The sequence below is a fragment of the Musca domestica genome, unplaced genomic scaffold (assembly GCF_030504385.1).
Source record: "Musca domestica strain aabys unplaced genomic scaffold, Musca_domestica.polishedcontigs.V.1.1 118, whole genome shotgun sequence".
Classification (NCBI taxonomy): domain Eukaryota; kingdom Metazoa; phylum Arthropoda; class Insecta; order Diptera; family Muscidae; genus Musca; species Musca domestica.
The window spans coordinates 1,902,215-1,921,857 of record NW_026712149.1 but is presented as its reverse complement, the minus strand read 5'-3'; positions in this window follow the sequence as shown (position 1 = coordinate 1,921,857).

The window sequence follows — 19,643 nt, the reverse complement described above, 5'->3', positions numbered from 1 at the left end:
TCTATTAGTTGTGATCACTTTTTGAAAGAGGAAAAATAGCATACTTTAAAATATCCATAACTCCTTAAATATTGACATTTCGGGGTTTTTAGCTATTATTTGTGATCTTTTTAAAAGAGGAAAAATAGCATACTTTAAAATGGCCATAACTCCTAAAAATATTGACGTTTTGGGGCTTTTATCTGTTATTTGTGATCACTTCTTGAAAGAGGAAAAATAGCATACTTTAAAATGACCATAACTCCTTTAATAATGACATTTCGGGGTTTTTAGCTATTATTTGTGATCTCATTTTAATAGAGGAAAAATAGCATACTTTAAAATGGTCATAACTCCTTAAATATTGACATTTCGGGGTTTTTATCTATTAGTTGTGATCACTTTTTGAAAGAGGAAAAACAGCATACTTTAAAATGGCCATAACTCCTTAAATATTGACATTTCGGGGTTTCTAGCTATTATTTGCGATCTCTTTATCACTTCTTGAAAGAGGAAAATAGCATACTTTAAAATGGCCATAACTCCTTAAATATTGACATTTCGGGGTTTTTAGCTATTATTTGTGATCTTTTTAATAGAGGAAAAATAGCATACTTTAAAATAGCCATAACTCCTTAAATATTGACATTTCGGGGTTTTTAGCTGTTATTTGTGATCACTTTTTAAAAGTGGAAAAATAACATACTTTAAAATAGCCATAACTCCTTTAATATTGACATTTCGGGGTTTTTAGCTATTATTTGTGATCACTTTTTTAGATAGGAGAAATAGCATACTTTAAAATGGGCATAACTCCTTAAATATTGACATTTCGGGGTTTTTAGCTATTATTTGCGATCTCTTTCCAATAGAGGAAAAATAGCATACTTTAAAATGGCCATAACTCCTTAAAAATAGACATTTCGGGGTTTTTAGCTATAATTTGTGATCACTTTTTAAAAGTGGAAAAATAGCATACTTTAAAATGGCCATAACTCCTTAAATATTGACATTTCGGGGTTTTTAGCTATTATTTGTGACCACTTTTTTAGATAGGAAAAATAGCATACTTTAAAATGGCCATAACTCCTTAAATATTGACATTTCGGGGTTTTCAGCTATTATTTGCGATCTCTTTCCAACAGAGGAAAAGTTGCATACTTTAAAATGGCCATAACTCCTTAAATATTGACATTTCGGGGTTTTTATCTATTATTTGTGATCATCCTTAAAAATTGATATTTCGGGGTTTTTAGCTATTATTTGTGATCACTTTTTCAGGTATGAATTATTGAATATTTTAAAATGGCCATAACTCCTTAAATATTGACATTTCGGGGTTTCAGCTATTATTTGTGATCACTTTTTTAGATAGGAAAAATATCATTCTTTAAAATGGCCATAACTCCTTAAATATTGACATTTCGGGGTTTTTAGCTATTATTTGTGATCACTTTTTTAGATAGGAAAAATAGCATACTTTAAAATGGCCATAAGTCATAAAATATTGACATTTCGGGGTTTTTAGCTATTATTTGTGATCACTTTTTAATAGAGGAAAAATAGCATACTTTAAAATGGCCATAACTCCTTAAATATTGACATTTCGGGGTTTTTAGCTATTATTTGTGATCACTTTTTGAAAGAAGAAAAATAGAATACTTTAAAATGGCCATAACTCCTTAAATATTGACATTTCGGGGTTTTTATCTATTATTTGTGATCACTTTTTGAAAGAGGGAAAATAGCTATTATTTGTGATCACTTTTTGAAAGAGGAAAAATAGCATACTTTAAAATGGCCACAACTCCTTAAATATTGACATTTCGGGGTTTTTAGCCATTACTTGTGATCATTTTTAAAATAGGAAAAATAGCATACTTTAAAATGGCCATAACTCCTTAAATATTGACATTTCGGGGTTTTTAGCTATTATTTGCGATCTCTTTCCAACAGAGGAAAAGTTGCATACTTTAAAATGGCCATAACTCCTTAAATATTGACATTTCGGGGTTTTTAGCTGTTATTTGTGATCACTTTTTGAAAGAGGAAAAATAGCAACTTTAAAATGGCCAGAACTCCTTAAATATTGACATTTCGGGGTTTTTATCTATTATTTGTGATCACTCCTTAAAAATTGACATTTCGGGGTTTTTAGCTATTATTTGTGATCACTTTTTCAGGTGTGAATTATTGAATATTTTAAAATGGCCATAACTCCTTAAATATTGACATTTCGGGGTTTTTAGCTATTATTTGTGATCACTTTTTGAAAGAAGAAAAATAGAATACTTTAAAATGGCCATAACTCCTTAAATATTGACATTTCGCGGTTTTTATCTATTATTTGTGATCACTTTTTGAAAGAGGGAAAATAGCTATTATTTGTGATCACTTTTTGAAAGAGGAAAAATAGCATACTTTAAAATGGCCACAACTCCTTAAATATTGACATTTCGGGGTTTTTAGCTATTACTTGTGATCATTTTTAAAATAGGAAAAATAGCATACTTTAAAATGGCCATAACTCCTTAAATATTGACATTTCGGGGTTTTTAGCTATTATTTGCGATCTCTTTCCAACAGAGGAAAAGTTGCATACTTTAAAATGGCCATAACTCCTTAAATATTGACATTTCGGGGTTTTTAGCTGTTATTTGTGATCACTTTTTGAAAGAGGAAAAATAGCAACTTTAAAATGGCCAGAACTCCTTAAATATTGACATTTCGGGGTTTTTATCTATTATTTGTGATCACTCCTTAAAAATTGACATTTCGGGGTTTTTAGCTATTATTTGTGATCACTTTTTCAGGTGTGAATTATTGAATATTTTAAAATGGCCATAACTCCTTAAATATTGACATTTCGGGGTTTCAGCTATTATTTGTGATCACTTTTTTAGATAGGAAAAATATCATTCTTTAAAATGGCCATAACTCCTTAAATATTGACATTTCGGGGTTTTTAGCTATTATTTGTGATCACTTTTTTAGATAGGAAAAATAGCATACTTTAAAATGGCCATAAGTCATAAAATATTGACATTTCGGGGTTTTTAGCTATTATTTGTGATCACTTTTTTTAGATAGGAAAAATAGCATACTTTAAAATGGCCATAACTCCTTAAATATTGACATTTCGGGGTTTTTAGCTATTATTTGTGATCACTTTTTGAAAGAGGGAAAATAGCTATTATTTGTGATCACTTTTTGAAAGAGGAAAAATAGCATTCTTTAAAATGGCCATAACTCCTTAAATATTGACATCTCGAGGTTTTTAGCTATTATTTGTGATCTCTTTTTAATAGAGGAAAAATAGCATACTTTAAAATGGCCATAACTCCTTAAATATTGAGTTTTCGGCGTTTTTAGGTATTATTATTTGTGATCACTTTTTAGATAGGAAAAATAACATACTTTAAAATGGCCATAACTCCTTAAATATTGACATTTCGGGGTTTTTAGCTATTATTTGTGATCACTTTTTGAAAGAAGAAAAATAGAATACTTTAAAATGGCCATAACTCCTTAAATATTGACATTTCGGGGTTTTCATCTATTATTTGTGATCACTTTTTGAAAGAGGGAAAATAGCTATTATTTGTGATCACTTTTTGAAAGAGGAAAAATAGCATACTTTAAAATGGCCACAACTCCTTAAATATTGACATTTCGGGGTTTTTAGCTATTACTTGTGATCATTTTTAAAATAGGAAAAATAGCATACTTTAAAATGGCCATAACTCCTTAAATATTGACATTTCGGGGTTTTTATCTATTATTTGTGATCACTTTTTGAAAGAGGAAAAATAGCATTCTTTAAAATGGCCATAACTCCTTAAATATTGACATTTCGGGGTGTTTAGCTATTATTTGTGATCTCTTTTTTAGATAGGAAAAATAGCACAATTTAAAATGGCCTAACTCCTTAAATATTGAGTTTTCGGCGTTTTTAGGTATTATTATTTGAGATCACTTTTTTAGATAGGAAAAATAGCATACTTTAAAATGGCCATAACTCCTTAAATATTGATATTTCGGGGTTTTTAGCTATTATTTGTGATCACTTTTTAAAAGAGGAAAAATAGCATACTTTAAAATGGCCATAACTCCTTAAATATTGACATTTCGGGGTTTTTAGCTATTATTTGTGATCACTTTTTTAGATAGGAAAAATATCATACTTTAAAATGGCCATAACTCCTTAAATATTGACATTTCGGAGTTATTATTTGTGATCACTTTTTTAGATAGCTATTATTTGCGATCTCTTTATCACTTCTTGAAAGAGGCAAAATAGCATACTTTAAAATGGCCATAACTCCTTAAATATTGACATTTCGGGGTTTTTAGCTATTATTTGTGATCACTTTTTAAAAGAGGAAAAATAGCATACTTTAAAATAGCCATAACTCCTTAAATATTGACATTTCGGGGTTTTTAGCTGTTATTTGTGATCACTTTTTAAAAGTGGAAAAATAGCATACTTTAAAATAGCCATAACTCCTTTAACATTGACATTTCGGGGTTTTTAGCTATTATTTGTGATCACTTTTTTAGATAGGAGAAATAGCATACTTTAAAATGGGCATAACTCCTTAAATATTGACATTTCGGGGTTTTCAGCTATTATTTGCGATCTCTCTCCAACAGAGGAAAAGTTGCATACTTTAAAATGGCCATAACTCCTTAAATATTGACATTTCGGGGTTTTTATCTATTATTTGTGATCACTCCTTAAAAATTGACATTTCGGGATTTTTAGCTATTATTTGTGATCACTTTTTCAGGCGTGAATTATTGAATATTTTAAAATGGCCATAACTCCTTAAATATTGACATTTCGGGGTTTCAGCTATTATTTGTGATCACTTTTTTAGATAGGAAAAATATCATTCTTTAAAATGGCCATAACTCCTTAAATATTGACATTTCGGGGTTTTTAGCTATTATTTGTGATCACTTTTTTAGATAGGAAAAATGGCATACTTTAAAATGGCCATAAGTCATAAAATATTGACATTTCGGGGTTTTTAGCTATTATTTGTGATCACTTTTTTTAGATAGGAAAAATAGCATACTTTAAAATGGCCATAACTCCTTAAATATTGACATTTCGGGGTTTTTAGCTATTATTTGTGATCACTTTTTGAAAGAAGAAAAATAGAATACTTTAAAATGGCCATAACTCCTTAAATATTGACATTTCGGGGTTTTTATCTATTATTTGTGATCACTTTTTGAAAGAGGGAAAATAGCTATTATTTGTGATCCCTTTTTAAAAGAGGAAAAATAGCATACTTTAAAATGGCCATAACTCCTTAAATATTGACATTTCGGGGTTTTTAGCTATTATTTGTGACCACTTTTTTAGATAGGAAAAATAGCATACTTTAAAATGGCCATAACTCCTTAAATATTGACATTTCGGGGTTTTCAGCTATTATTTGCGATCTCTCTCCAACAGAGGAAAAGTTGCATACTTTAAAATGGCCATAACTCCTTAAATATTGACATTTCGGGGTTTTTATCTATTATTTGTGATCACTCCTTAAAAATTGACATTTCGGGGTTTTTAGCTATTATTTGTGATCACTTTTTCAGGTGTGAATTATTGAATATTTTAAAATGGCCATAACTCCTTAAATATTGACATTTCGGGGTTTCAGCTATTATTTGTGATCACTTTTTTAGATAGGAAAAATATCATTCTTTAAAATGGCCATAACTCCTTAAATATTGACATTTCGGGGTTTTTAGCTATTATTTGTGATCACTTTTTTAGATAGGAAAAATGGCATACTTTAAAATGGCCATAAGTCATAAAATATTGACATTTCGGGGTTTTTAGCTATTATTTGTGATCACTTTTTTTAGATAGGAAAAATAGCATACTTTAAAATGGCCATAACTCCTTAAATATTGACATTTCGGGGTTTTTAGCTATTATTTGTGATCACTTTTTGAAAGAAGAAAAATAGAATACTTTAAAATGGCCATAACTCCTTAAATATTGATATTTCGGGGTTTTTAGCTATTATTTGTGATCACTTTTTTAGATAGGAAAAATATTTGTGATCAGTTTTTTAGATAGGAAAAATAGCATAATTTAAAATGGCCATAACTCCTTAAATATTGACATTTCTAGGTTTTTAGCTATAATTTGTGATCACTTTTTCAGGTGTGAATTTTTGAATATTTTAAAATGGCCATAACTCCTTAGATATTGAAATTTCGGGGTTTTTATCTATTATTTGTGATCACTTTTTGAAAGAGGAAAAATAGCATACTTTAAAATGGCCATAACTCCTTAAATATTGACATTTCGGGTTTTTTAGCTATTATTTGTGATCACCTTTTTAGATAGGAAAAATAACATACTTTAAAATGGCCATAACTCCTTAAATATTGACATTTCGGGGTTTTTAGCTATTATTTGTGATCACTTTTTTAGATAGGAAAAATAGCACAATTTAAAATGGCCATAACTCCTTAAATATTGACATTTCGGGGTTTTTAGCTATTATTTATGATCACTTTTTTAGATAGGAAAAATAGCATACTTTAAAATGGCCACAACTCCTTAAATATTGACATTTCGGGGTTTTAGCTATTACTTGTGATCATTTTTAAAATAGGAAAAATAGCATACTTTAAAATGGCCATAACTCCTTAAATATTGACATTCGGGGTTTTTAGCTATTATTTGTGATCTCTTTCCCACAGAGGAAAAGTTGCATACTTTAAAATGGCCATAACTCCTTAAATATTGACATTTCGGGGTTTTTAGCTGTTATTTGTGATCACTTTTTGAAAGAGGAAAAATAGCAACTTTAAAATGGCCAGAACTCCTTAAATATTGACATTTCGGGGTTTTTAACTATTATTTGTGATCACTCCTTAAAAATTGACATTTCGGGATTTTTAGCTATTATTTGTGATCACTTTTTCAGGTGTGAATTATTGAATATTTTAAAATGGCCATAACTCCTTAAATATTGACATTTCGGGGTTTCAGCTATTATTTGTGATCACTTTTTTAGATAGGAAAAATATCATTCTTTAAAATGGCCATAACTCCTTAAATATTGACATTTCGGGGTTTTTAGCTATTATTTGTGATCACTTTTTTAGATAGGAAAAATAGCATACTTTAAAATGGCCATAAGTCATAAAATATTGACATTTCGGGGTTTTTAGCTATTATTTGTGATCACTTTTTTTAGATAGGAAAAATAGCATACTTTAAAATGGCCATAACTCCTTAAATATTGACATTTCGGGGTTTTTAGCTATTATTTGTGATCACTTTTTGAAAGAGGGAAAATAGCTATTATTTGTGATCACTTTTTGAAAGAGGAAAAATAGCATACTTTAAAATGGCCATAACTCCTTAAATATTGACATTTCGGGGTTTTTAGCTATTATTTGTGATCTTTTTAATAGAGGAAAAATAGCATACTTTAAAATAGCCATAACTCCTTAAATATTGACATTTCGGGGTTTTTAGCTGTCATTTGTGATCACTTTTTAAAAGTGGAAAAATAGCATACTTTAAAATAGCCATAACTCCTTTAATATTGACATTTCGGGGTTTTTAGCTATTATTTGTGATCACTTTTTTAGATAGGAGAAATAGCATACTTTAAAATGGGCATAACTCCTTAAATATTGACATTTCGGGGTTTTTAGCTATTATTTGCGATCTCTTTCCAATAGAGGAAAAATAGCATACTTTAAAATGGCCATAACTCCTTAAAAATAGACATTTCGGGGTTTTTAGCTATAATTTGTGATCACTTTTTAAAAGAGGAAAAATAGCATACTTTAAAATGGCCATAACTCCTTAAATATTGACATTTCGGGGTTTTTAGCTATTATTTGTGACCACTTTTTTAGATAGGAAAAATAGCATACTTTAAAATGGCCATAACTCCTTAAATATTGACATTTCGGGGTTTTCAGCTATTATTTGCGATCTCTTTCCAACAGAGGAAAAGTTGCATACTTTAAAATGGCCATAACTCCTTAAATATTGACATTTCGGGGTTTTCAGCTATTATTTGCGATCTCTTTCCAACAGAGGAAAAATAGCATACTTTAAAATGGCCATAACTCCTTAAAAATAGACATTTCGGGGTTTTTAGCTATAATTTGTGATCACTTTTTAAAAGAGGAAAAATAGCATACTTTAAAATGGCCATAACTCCTTAAATATTGACATTTCGGGGTTTTTAGCTATTATTTGTGACCACTTTTTTAGATAGGAAAAATAGCATACTTTAAAATGGCCATAACTCCTTAAAAATTGACATTTCGGGGTTTTTAGCTATTATTTGTGATCACTTTTTCAGGTATGAATTATTGAATATTTTAAAATGGCCATAACTCCTTAAATATTGACATTTCGGGGTTTCAGCTATTATTTGTGATCACTTTTTTAGATAGGAAAAATATCATTCTTTAAAATGGCCATAACTCCTTAAATATTGACATTTCGGGGTTTTTAGCTATTATTTGTGATCACTTTTTTAGATAGGAAAAATAGCATACTTTAAAATGGCCACAACTCCTTAAATATTGACATTTCGGGGTTTTTAGCTATTACTTGTGATCATTTTTAAAATAGGAAAAATAGCATACTTTAAAATGGCCATAACTCCTTAAATATTGACATTTCGGGGTTTTTAGCTATTATTTGTGATCACTTTTTGAAAGAGGAAAAATAGCATTCTTTAAAATGGCCATAACTCCTTAAATATTGACATTTCGGGGTTTTTAGCTATTATTTGTGATCTCTTTTTTAGATAGGAAAAATAGCACAATTTAAAATGGCCATAACTCCTTAAATATTGAGTTTTCGGCGTTTTTAGGTATTATTATTTGAGATCACTTTTTTAGATAGGAAAAATAGCATACTTTAAAATGGCCAAAACTCCTTAAATATTGATATTTCGGGGTTTTTAGCTATTGTTTGTGATCACTTTTTAAAAGAGGAAAAATAGCATACTTTAAAATGGCCATAACTCCTTAAATATTGACATTTCGGGGTTTTTAGCTATTATTTGTGATCACTTTTTTAGATAGGAAAAATATCATACTTTAAAATGGCCATAACTCCTTAAATAATGACATTTCGGAGTTATTATTTGTGATCACTTTTTTAGATAGCTATTATTTGCGATCTCTTTATCACTTCTTGAAAGAGGAAAATAGCATACTTTAAAATGGCCATAACTCCTTAAATATTGACATTTCGGGGTTTTTAGCTATTATTTGTGATCTTTTTAATAGAGGAAAAATAGCATACTTTAAAATAGCCATAACTCCTTAAATATTGACATTTCGGGGATTTTAGCTGTTATTTGTGATCACTTTTTAAAAGAGGAAAAATAGCATACTTTAAAATGGCCATAACTCCTTAAATATTGACATTTCGGGGTTTTAGCTATTATTTGTGACCACTTTTTTAGATAGGAAAAATAGCATACTTTAAAATGGCCATAACTCCTTAAATATTGACATTTCGGGGTTTTCAGCTATTATTTGCGATCTCTTTCCAACAGAGGAAAAGTTGCATACTTTAAAATGGCCATAACTCCTTAAATATTGACATTTCGGGGTTTTTATCTATTATTTGTGATCATCCTTAAAAATTGACATTTCGGGGTTTTTAGCTATTATTTGTGATCACTTTTTCAGGTATGAATTATTGAATATTTTAAAATGGCCATAACTCCTTAAATATTGACATTTCGGGGTTTTTAGCTATTATTTGTGATCACTTTTTTAGATAGGAAAAATAGCATACTTTAAAATGGCCACAACTCCTTAAATATTGACATTTCGGGGTTTTTAGCTATTACTTGTGATCATTTTTAAAATAGGAAAAATAGCATACTTTAAAATGGCCATAACTCCTTAAATATTGACATTTCGGGGTTTTTATCTATTATTTGTGATCACTTTTTGAAAGAGGAAAAATAGCATTCTTTAAAATGGCCATAACTCCTTAAATATTGAGTTTTCGGCGTTTTTAGGTATTATTATTTGAGATCACTTTTTTAGATAGGAAAAATAGCATACTTTAAAACGGCCATAACTCCTTAAATATTGATATTTCGGGGTTTTTAGCTATTATTTGTGATCACTTTTTAAAAGAGGAAAAATAGCATACTTTAAAATGGCCATAACTCCTTAAATATTGACATTTCGGGGTTTTTAGCTATTATTTGTGATCACTTTTTTAGATAGCTATTATTTGCGATCTCTTTATCACTTCTTGAAAGAGGCAAAATAGCATACTTTAAAATGGCCATAACTCCTTAAATATTGACATTTCGGGGTTTTTAGCTATTATTTGTGATCTTTTTAATAGAGGAAAAATAGCATACTTTAAAATAGCCATAACTCCTTAAATATTGACATTTCGGGGTTTTTAGCTGTTATTTGTGATCACTTTTTAAAAGTGGAAAAATAGCATACTTTAAAATAGCCATAACTCCTTTAATATTGACATTTCGGGGTTTTTAGCTATTATTTGTGATCACTTTTTTAGATAGGAGAAATAGCATACTTTAAAATGGGCATAACTCCTTAAATATTGACATTTCGGGGTTTTTAGCTATTATTTGCGATCTCTTTCCAATAGAGGAAAAATAGCATACTTTAAAATGGCCATAACTCCTTAAAAATAGACATTTCGGGGTTTTTAGCTATAATTTGTGATCACTTTTTAAAAGAGGAAAAATAGCATACTTTAAAATGGCCATAACTCCTTAAATATTGACATTTCGGGGTTTTTAGCTATTATTTGTGACCACTTTTTTAGATAGGAAAAATAGCATACTTTAAAATGGCCATAACTCCTTAAATATTGACATTTCGGGGTTTTCAGCTATTATTTGCGATCACTTTTTGAAAGAGGGAAAATAGCTATTATTTGTGATCACTTTTTGAAAGAGGAAAAATAGCATTCTTTAAAATGGCCATAACTCCTTAAATATTGACATCTCGAGGTTTTTAGCTATTATTTGTGATCTCTTTTTAATAGAGGAAAAATAGCATACTTTAAAATGGCCATAACTCCTTAAATATTGAGTTTTCGGCGTTTTTAGGTATTATTATTTGTGATCACTTTTTAGATAGGAAAAATAACATACTTTAAAATGGCCATAACTCCTTAAATATTGACATTTCGGGGTTTTTAGCTATTATTTGTGATCACTTTTTGAAAGAAGAAAAATAGAATACTTTAAAATGGCCATAACTCCTTAAATATTGACATTTCGGGGTTTTCATCTATTATTTGTGATCACTTTTTGAAAGGGGGAAAATAGCTATTATTTGTGATCACTTTTTGAAAGAGGAAAAATAGCATACTTTAAAATGGCCACAACTCCTTAAATATTGACATTTCGGGGTTTTTAGCTATTACTTGTGATCATTTTTAAAATAGGAAAAATAGCATACTTTAAAATGGCCATAACTCCTTAAATATTGACATTCGGGGTTTTTAGCTATTATTTGCGATCTCTTTCCAACAGAGGAAAAGTTGCATACTTTAAAATGGCCATAACTCCTTAAATATTGACATTTCGCGGTTTTTAGCTGTTATTTGTGATCACTTTTTGAAAGAGGAAAAATAGCAACTTTAAAATGGCCAGAACTCCTTAAATATTGACATTTCGGGGTTTTTATCTATTATTTGTGATCACTCCTTAAAAATTGACATTTCGGGATTTTTAGCTATTATTTGTGATCACTTTTTCAGGTGTGAATTATTGAATATTTTAAAATGGCCATAACTCCTTAAATATTGACATTTCGGGGTTTCAGCTATTATTTGTGATCACTTTTTTAGATAGGAAAAATATCATTCTTTAAAATGGCCATAACTCCTTAAATATTGACATTTCGGGGTTTTTAGCTATTATTTGTGATCACTTTTTTAGATAGGAAAAATAGCATACTTTAAAATGGCCATAACTCCTTAAATATTGACATTTCGGGGTTTTTAGCTATTATTTGTGATCACTTTTTTAGATAGGAAAAATAGCATACTTTAAAATGGCCATAACTCCTTAAATATTGACATTTCGGGGTTTCAGCTATTATTTGTGATCACTTTTTTAGATAGGAAAAATATCATTCTTTAAAATGGCCATAAGTCATAAAATATTGACATTTCGGGGTTTTTAGCTATTATTTGTGATCACTTTTTTTAGATAGGAAAAATAGCATACTTTAAAATGGCCATAACTCCTTAAATATTGACATTTCGGGGTTTTTAGCTATTATTTGTGATCACTTTTTGAAAGAGGGAAAATAGCTATTATTTGTGATCACTTTTTGAAAGAGGAAAAATAGCATTCTTTAAAATGGCCATAACTCCTTAAATATTGACATCTCGAGGTTTTTAGCTATTATTTGTGATCTCTTTTTAATAGAGGAAAAATAGCATACTTTAAAATGGCCATAACTCCTTAAATATTGAGTTTTCGGCGTTTTTAGGTATTATTATTTGTGATCACTTTTTAGATAGGAAAAATAACATACTTTAAAATGGCCATAACTCCTTAAATATTGACATTTCGGGGTTTTTAGCTATTATTTGTGATCACTTTTTGAAAGAAGAAAAATAGAATACTTTAAAATGGCCATAACTCCTTAAATATTGACATTTCGGGGTTTTCATCTATTATTTGTGATCACTTTTTGAAAGAGGGAAAATAGCTATTATTTGTGATCACTTTTTGAAAGAGGAAAAATAGCATACTTTAAAATGGCCACAACTCCTTAAATATTGACATTTCGGGGTTTTTAGCTATTACTTGTGATCATTTTTAAAATAGGAAAAATAGCATACTTTAAAATGGCCATAACTCCTTAAATATTGACATTCGGGGTTTTTAGCTATTATTTGCGATCTCTTTCCAACAGAGGAAAAGTTGCATACTTTAAAATGGCCATAACTCCTTAAATATTGACATTTCGGGGTTTTTAGCTGTTATTTGTGATCACTTTTTGAAAGAGGAAAAATAGCAACTTTAAAATGGCCAGAACTCCTTAAATATTGACATTTCGGGGTTTTTATCTATTATTTGTGATCACTCCTTAAAAATTGACATTTCGGGTTTTTAGCTATTATTTGTGATCACTTTTTCAGGTGTGAATTATTGAATATTTTAAAATGGCCATAACTCCTTAAATATTGACATTTCGGGGTTTCAGCTATTATTTGTGATCACTTTTTTAGATAGGAAAAATATCACTCTTTAAAATGGCCATAACTCCTTAAATATTGACATTTCGGGGTTTTTAGCTATTATTTGTGATCACTTTTTTAGATAGGAAAAATAGCATACTTTAAAATGGCCATAAGTCATAAAATATTGACATTTCGGGGTTTTTAGCTATTATTTGTGATCACTTTTTTTAGATAGGAAAAATAGCATACTTTAAAATGGCCATAACTCCTTAAATATTGACATTTCGGGGTTTTTAGCTATTATTTGTGATCACTTTTTGAAAGAGGGAAAATAGCTATTATTTGTGATCACTTTTTGAAAGAGGAAAAATAGCATTCTTTAAAATGGCCATAACTCCTTAAATATTGACATCTCGAGGTTTTTAGCTATTATTTGTGATCTCTTTTTAATAGAGGAAAAATAGCATACTTTAAAATGGCCATAACTCCTTAAATATTGAGTTTTCGGCGTTTTTAGGTATTATTATTTGTGATCACTTTTTAGATAGGAAAAATAACATACTTTAAAATGGCCATAACTCCTTAAATATTGACATTTCGGGGTTTTTAGCTATTATTTGTGATCACTTTTTGAAAGAAGAAAAATAGAATACTTTAAAATGGCCATAACTCCTTAAATATTGACATTTCGGGGTTTTCATCTATTATTTGTGATCACTTTTTGAAAGAGGGAAAATAGCTATTATTTGTGATCACTTTTTGAAAGAGGAAAAATAGCATACTTTGAAATGGCCATAACTCCTTAAATATTGACATTTCGGGGTTTTTATCTATTATTTGTGATCACTTTTTGAAAGAGGAAAAATAGCATTCTTTATAATGGCCATAACTCCTTAAATATTGACATTTCGGGGTGTTTAGCTATTATTTGTGATCTCTTTTTTAGATAGGAAAAATAGCACAATTTAAAATGGCCATAACTCCTTAAATATTGAGTTTTCGGCGTTTTTAGGTATTATTATTTGAGATCACTTTTTTAGATAGGAAAAATAGCATACTTTAAAATGGCCATAACTCCTTAAATATTGACATTTCGGGGTTTTTAGCTATTATTTGTGATCACTTTTTAAAAGAGGAAAAATAGCATACTTTAAAATGGCCATAACTCCTTAAATATTGACATTTCGGGGTTTTTAGCTATTATTTGTGATCACTTTTTTAGATAGGAAAAATATCATACTTTAAAATGGCCATAACTCCTTAAATATTGACATTTCGGAGTTATTATTTGTGATCACTTTTTTAGATAGGAAGAATAGCATACTTTAAAATGGCCATAACTCCTTAAATATTGACATTTCGGGGTTTTTAGCTATTATTTGTGATCACTTTTTTAGATAGGAAAAATATCATACTTTAAAATGGCCATAACTCTTTAAATATTGACATTTCGGAATTATTATTTGTGATCACTTTTTTAGATAGGAAAAATATCATAATTTAAAATTGCCATAACTCCTTAAATATTGACATTTCGTGGTTTTTAGCTATTATTTGTGATCTCTGATAGAGGAAAAATAGCATACTTTAAAATGGCCATAACTCCTTAAACATTGACATTTCGTGGTTTTCAGCTATTATTTTTGATCTCTGATAGAGGAAAAATAGCATAATTTAAAATGGCCATAACTCCTTAAATATTGACATTTCGGGTTTTTTAGCTATTATTTGTGATCTCTGATAGAGGAAAAATAGCATACTTTAAAATGGCCATAACTCCTTAAATATTGACATTTCGGGGTTTTCATCTATTATTTGTGATCACTTTTTAGATAGGAAAAATAGCATAATTTAAAATGGCCATTACTCCTTAAACATTGACATTTCGGGGTTTTTAGCTATTATTTGTGATCTCTGATAGAGGAAAAAAAAATAGCATACTTTAAAATGGCCATAACTCCTTAAATATTGACATTTAGAGGTTTTAGCTGTTATTTGTGATCACTTTTTTAGATAGGACAAATAGCATACTTTAAAATGGCCATAACTCCTTAAATATTGACATTTCGGGGTTATTATTTGTGATCACTTTTTTAGATAGGAAAAATAGCATAATTTAAAATGGCCATAACTCCTTAAACATTGACATTTCGTGGTTTTTAGCTATTATTTGTGATCTCTGATAGAGGAAAAATAGCATACTTTAAAATGGCCATAACTCCTTAAACATTGACATTTCGTGGTTTTCAGCTACTATTTTTGATCTCTGATAGAGGAAAAATAGCATAATTTAAAATGGCCATAACTCCTTAAACATTGACATTTCGTGGTTTTTAGCTATTATTTTTGATCTCTGATAGAGGAAAAATAGCATACTTTAAAATGGCCATAACTCCTTAAATATTGACATTTCGGGGTTATTAGCTATTATTTGTGATTAATTTTTAAAAGAGGAAAAAGAGCACAGTTTAAAATGGTCATAACTCCTTAAATATTGACATTTCGGGGTTTTTAGCTATTATTTGTGATCTCTGATAGAGGAAAAATAGCATACTTTAAAATGGCCATAACTCCTTAAATATTGACATTTAGAGGTTTTTAGCTGTTATTTGTGATCACTTTTTTAGATAGGAAGAATAGCATACTTTAAAATGGCCATAACTCCTTAAATATTGACATTTCGGGGTTATTATTTGTGATCACTTTTTTAGATAGGAAAAATAGCATAATTTAAAATGGCCATAACTCCTTAAACATTGACATTTCGTGGTTTTTAGCTATTATTTGTGATCTCTGATAGAGGAAAAATAGCATACTTTAAAATGGCCATAACTCCTTAAATATTGACATTTCAGGGTTTTTAGCTATTATTAGTGATCACTTTTTAATAGAGGAAAAATAGCATACTTTAAAGTGGCCATAACTCCTTATATATTGACATTTCAGGGCTTTTAGCTATTATTTGTGGTCACTTTTTTAGATAAGAAAAATAGCATAATTTAAAATGGCCATAGCTCCTTAAATATTGACATTTCGGGGTTTTTAGCTATTATTTGTGATCACTTTTTTAGATAGGAAGAATAGCATACTTTAAAATGGCCATAACTCCTTAAATATTGACATTTCGGGGTTATTATTTGTGATCACTTTTTTAGATAGGAAAAATAGCATAATTTAAAATGGCCATAACTCCTTAATCATTGACATTTCGGGGTTTTTAGCTATTATTTGTGATCTCTGATAGAGGAAAAATAGCATACTTTAAAATGGCCATAACTCCTTAAATATTGACATTTAGGGGTTTTTAGCTATTATTTGTGATCACTTTTTTAGATAGCATACTTTAAAATGGCCATAAATCCTTAAATATTGACATTTCAGGGTTTTTAGCTATTATTAGTGATCACTTTTTAATAGAGGAAAAATAGCATACTTTAAAATGGCCATAACTCCTTAAATATTGAGTTTTCGGCGTTTTTAGGTATTATTATTTGTGATCTCTTTTTAAAAGAGGAAAAATAGCATACTTTAAAGTGGCCATAACTCCTTATATATTGACATTTCGGGGTTTTTACCTATTGTTTGTGATCACTTTTTAAAAGTGGAAAAATAGCATAATTTAAAATGGCCATAACTCCTTAAATACTGACATTTCGGGGCTTTTAGCTATTATTTGTGATCACTTTTTTAGATAGGAAAAATAGCATACTTTAAAATGGCCATAACTCCTTAATTATTGACATTTCGGGGTTTTTAGCTATTATTTGTGATCACTTTTTGAAAGAGGAAAAATAGCATACTTTCAAATGGCAATAACTCCTTAAATATTGACATTTCGGGGTTTTTAGCTATAATTTGTGATCACTTTTTAAAAGAGGAAAAATAGCATACTTTAAAATGGCCATAACTCCTTAAATATTGACATTTCGGGGGTTGTAGCTATTATTTGTGATCTCTTTTTAATAGAGGAAAAATAGCAAACTTTAAAATAGCCATAACTCCTTAAATATTGACATTTCGGGGTTTTTAGCTATTATTTGTGATCACTTTTTAAAAGAGGAAAAATAGCATACTTTAAAATGGCCATAACTCCTTAAATATTTACATTTCGGGGTTTTTAGCTATTATTTGTGATCACTTTTTAGATAGGAAAAATAGTATACTTTAAAATGGCCATAACTCCTTAAATATTGACATTTCGGGGTTTTTAGCTATTATTTGTGATCACTTTTTGAAAGAGGGAAAATAGCTATTATTTGTGATCACTTTTTGAAAGAGGAAAAATAGCATTCTTTAAAATGGCCATAACTCCTTAAATATTGACATTTCGGGGTTATTAGCTATTATAAGTGATCAATTTTTAAAAGAGGAAATAGAGCACAGTTTAAAATGGTCATAACTCCTTAAATATTGACATTTCGGGGTTTTAGCTATTATTTGTGATCACTTTCAGCATACTTTAAAATGGCCATAACTCCCTAAATATTGGCATTTCGGGGTTTCTAGTTATTATTTGTGATCACTTTTTAGATAGGAAAAATAACATACTTTAAAATGGCCATAACTCCTTAAATATTGACATTTCGGGGTTTTTATCTATTATTTGTGATAACTTTTTCAGGTGTGAATTATTGAATATTTTAAAATGGCCATAACTCCTTCAATATTGGCATTTCGGGGTTTTTATCTATTATATGTGATCACTTTTTGAAAGAGGAAAAATAGCATACTTTAAAATGGCCATAACTCCTTAAATATTGACATTTCGTGGGTTTTAACTATTATTTGTGATCACTTTTTTAGATAGGAAAAATAGCACAATTTAAAATGGCCATAACTCCTTAAATATTGACATTTCAGGGGTTTTAGCTGTTATTTGTGATCACTTTTTAAAAGAGGAAAAATAGCATACTTTAAAATGGTCATAACTCCTTAAATATTGACATTTCGGGGTTTCTAGCTATAATATGTGATCACTTTTTTAGATAGGAAAAATAGCATACTTTACAATGGCCATAACTCCTTAAATATTGACATTTCGGGGTTTTTAGCTATTATTTGTGATCACTTTTTTAGATAGGAAGAATAGCATACTTTAAAATGGCCATAACTCCTTAAATATTGACATTTCGGAGTTTTTAGCTATTATTTGTGATCACTTTTTTAGATAGGAAGAATAGCATACTTTAAAATGGCCATAACTCCTTAAATATTGACATTTCGGGGTTTTTAGCTATTATTTGTGATCACTTTTTAAAAGAGGAAAAATAGCATACTTTAAAATGGCCATAACTCCTTAAATATTGACATTTCGGGGTTTTTAGCTATTATTTGTGATCACTTTTTAAAAGAGGAAAAATAGCATACTTTAAAATGGCCACAACTCCTTAAATATTGACATTTCGGGGTTTCTAGTTATTATTTTTGATCACTTTTTTTGATAGGAAAAATAGCATACTTTCAAATGGCCATAGCTCCTTAAATACTGACATTTTTGGGTTTTTAGCTATTATTTGTGATCACTTTTTAAAAGAGGAAAAATAGCATACTTTAAAATGGCCATAACTCCTTAAATATTGATATTTCGGAGTTATTATTTGTGATCACTTTTTTAGATAGGAAAAATAGCATAATTTAAAATGGCCATAACTCCTTAAACATTGACATTTCGGGGTTTTTAGCTATTATTTGTGATCTCTGATAGAGGAAAAATAGCATACTTTAAAATGACCATAACTCCTTAAATACTGATTTTTCGGAGTTTTTAGCTATTATTTGTGATCACTTTTTAAAAGAGGAAAAATAGCATACTTTAAAATGGCCATAACTCTTTAAATATTGACATTTCAGGGCTTTTTGCTGTTATTTGTGATCACTTTTTTAGATAGGAAGAATAGCATACTTTAAAATGGCCATAACTCCTTAAATATTGACATTTCGGGGGTTGTAGCTATTATTTGTGATCTCTTTTTAATAGAGGAAAAATAGCATACTTTAGATAGGAAATAGAGCATACTTTCAAATGGCCATAACTCCTTAAATATTGACATTTCGGGGTTTTTAGCTATTATTTGTGATCACTTTTTAAAAGAGGAAAAATAGCATACTTTCAAATGGCCATAACTCCTTAAATATTGGCATTTCGGGGTTTTAAGCTATTATTTGTGATCACTTTTTAAAAGAGGAAAAATAGCATACTTTCAAATGGCCATAACTCCTTAAATATTGGCATTTCGGGGTTTTAAGCTATTATTTGTGATCACTTTTTAAAAGAGGAAAAATAGCATACTTTAAAATGGCCATAACTCCTTAAATACTGACATTTCGGGGTTTCTAGTTTTTATTTGTGATCACTTTTTAGATAGGAAAAATAGCATACTTTAAAATGACCATAACTCCTTAAATACTGATTTTTCGGAGTTTTTAGCTATTATTTGTGATCACTTTTTAAAAG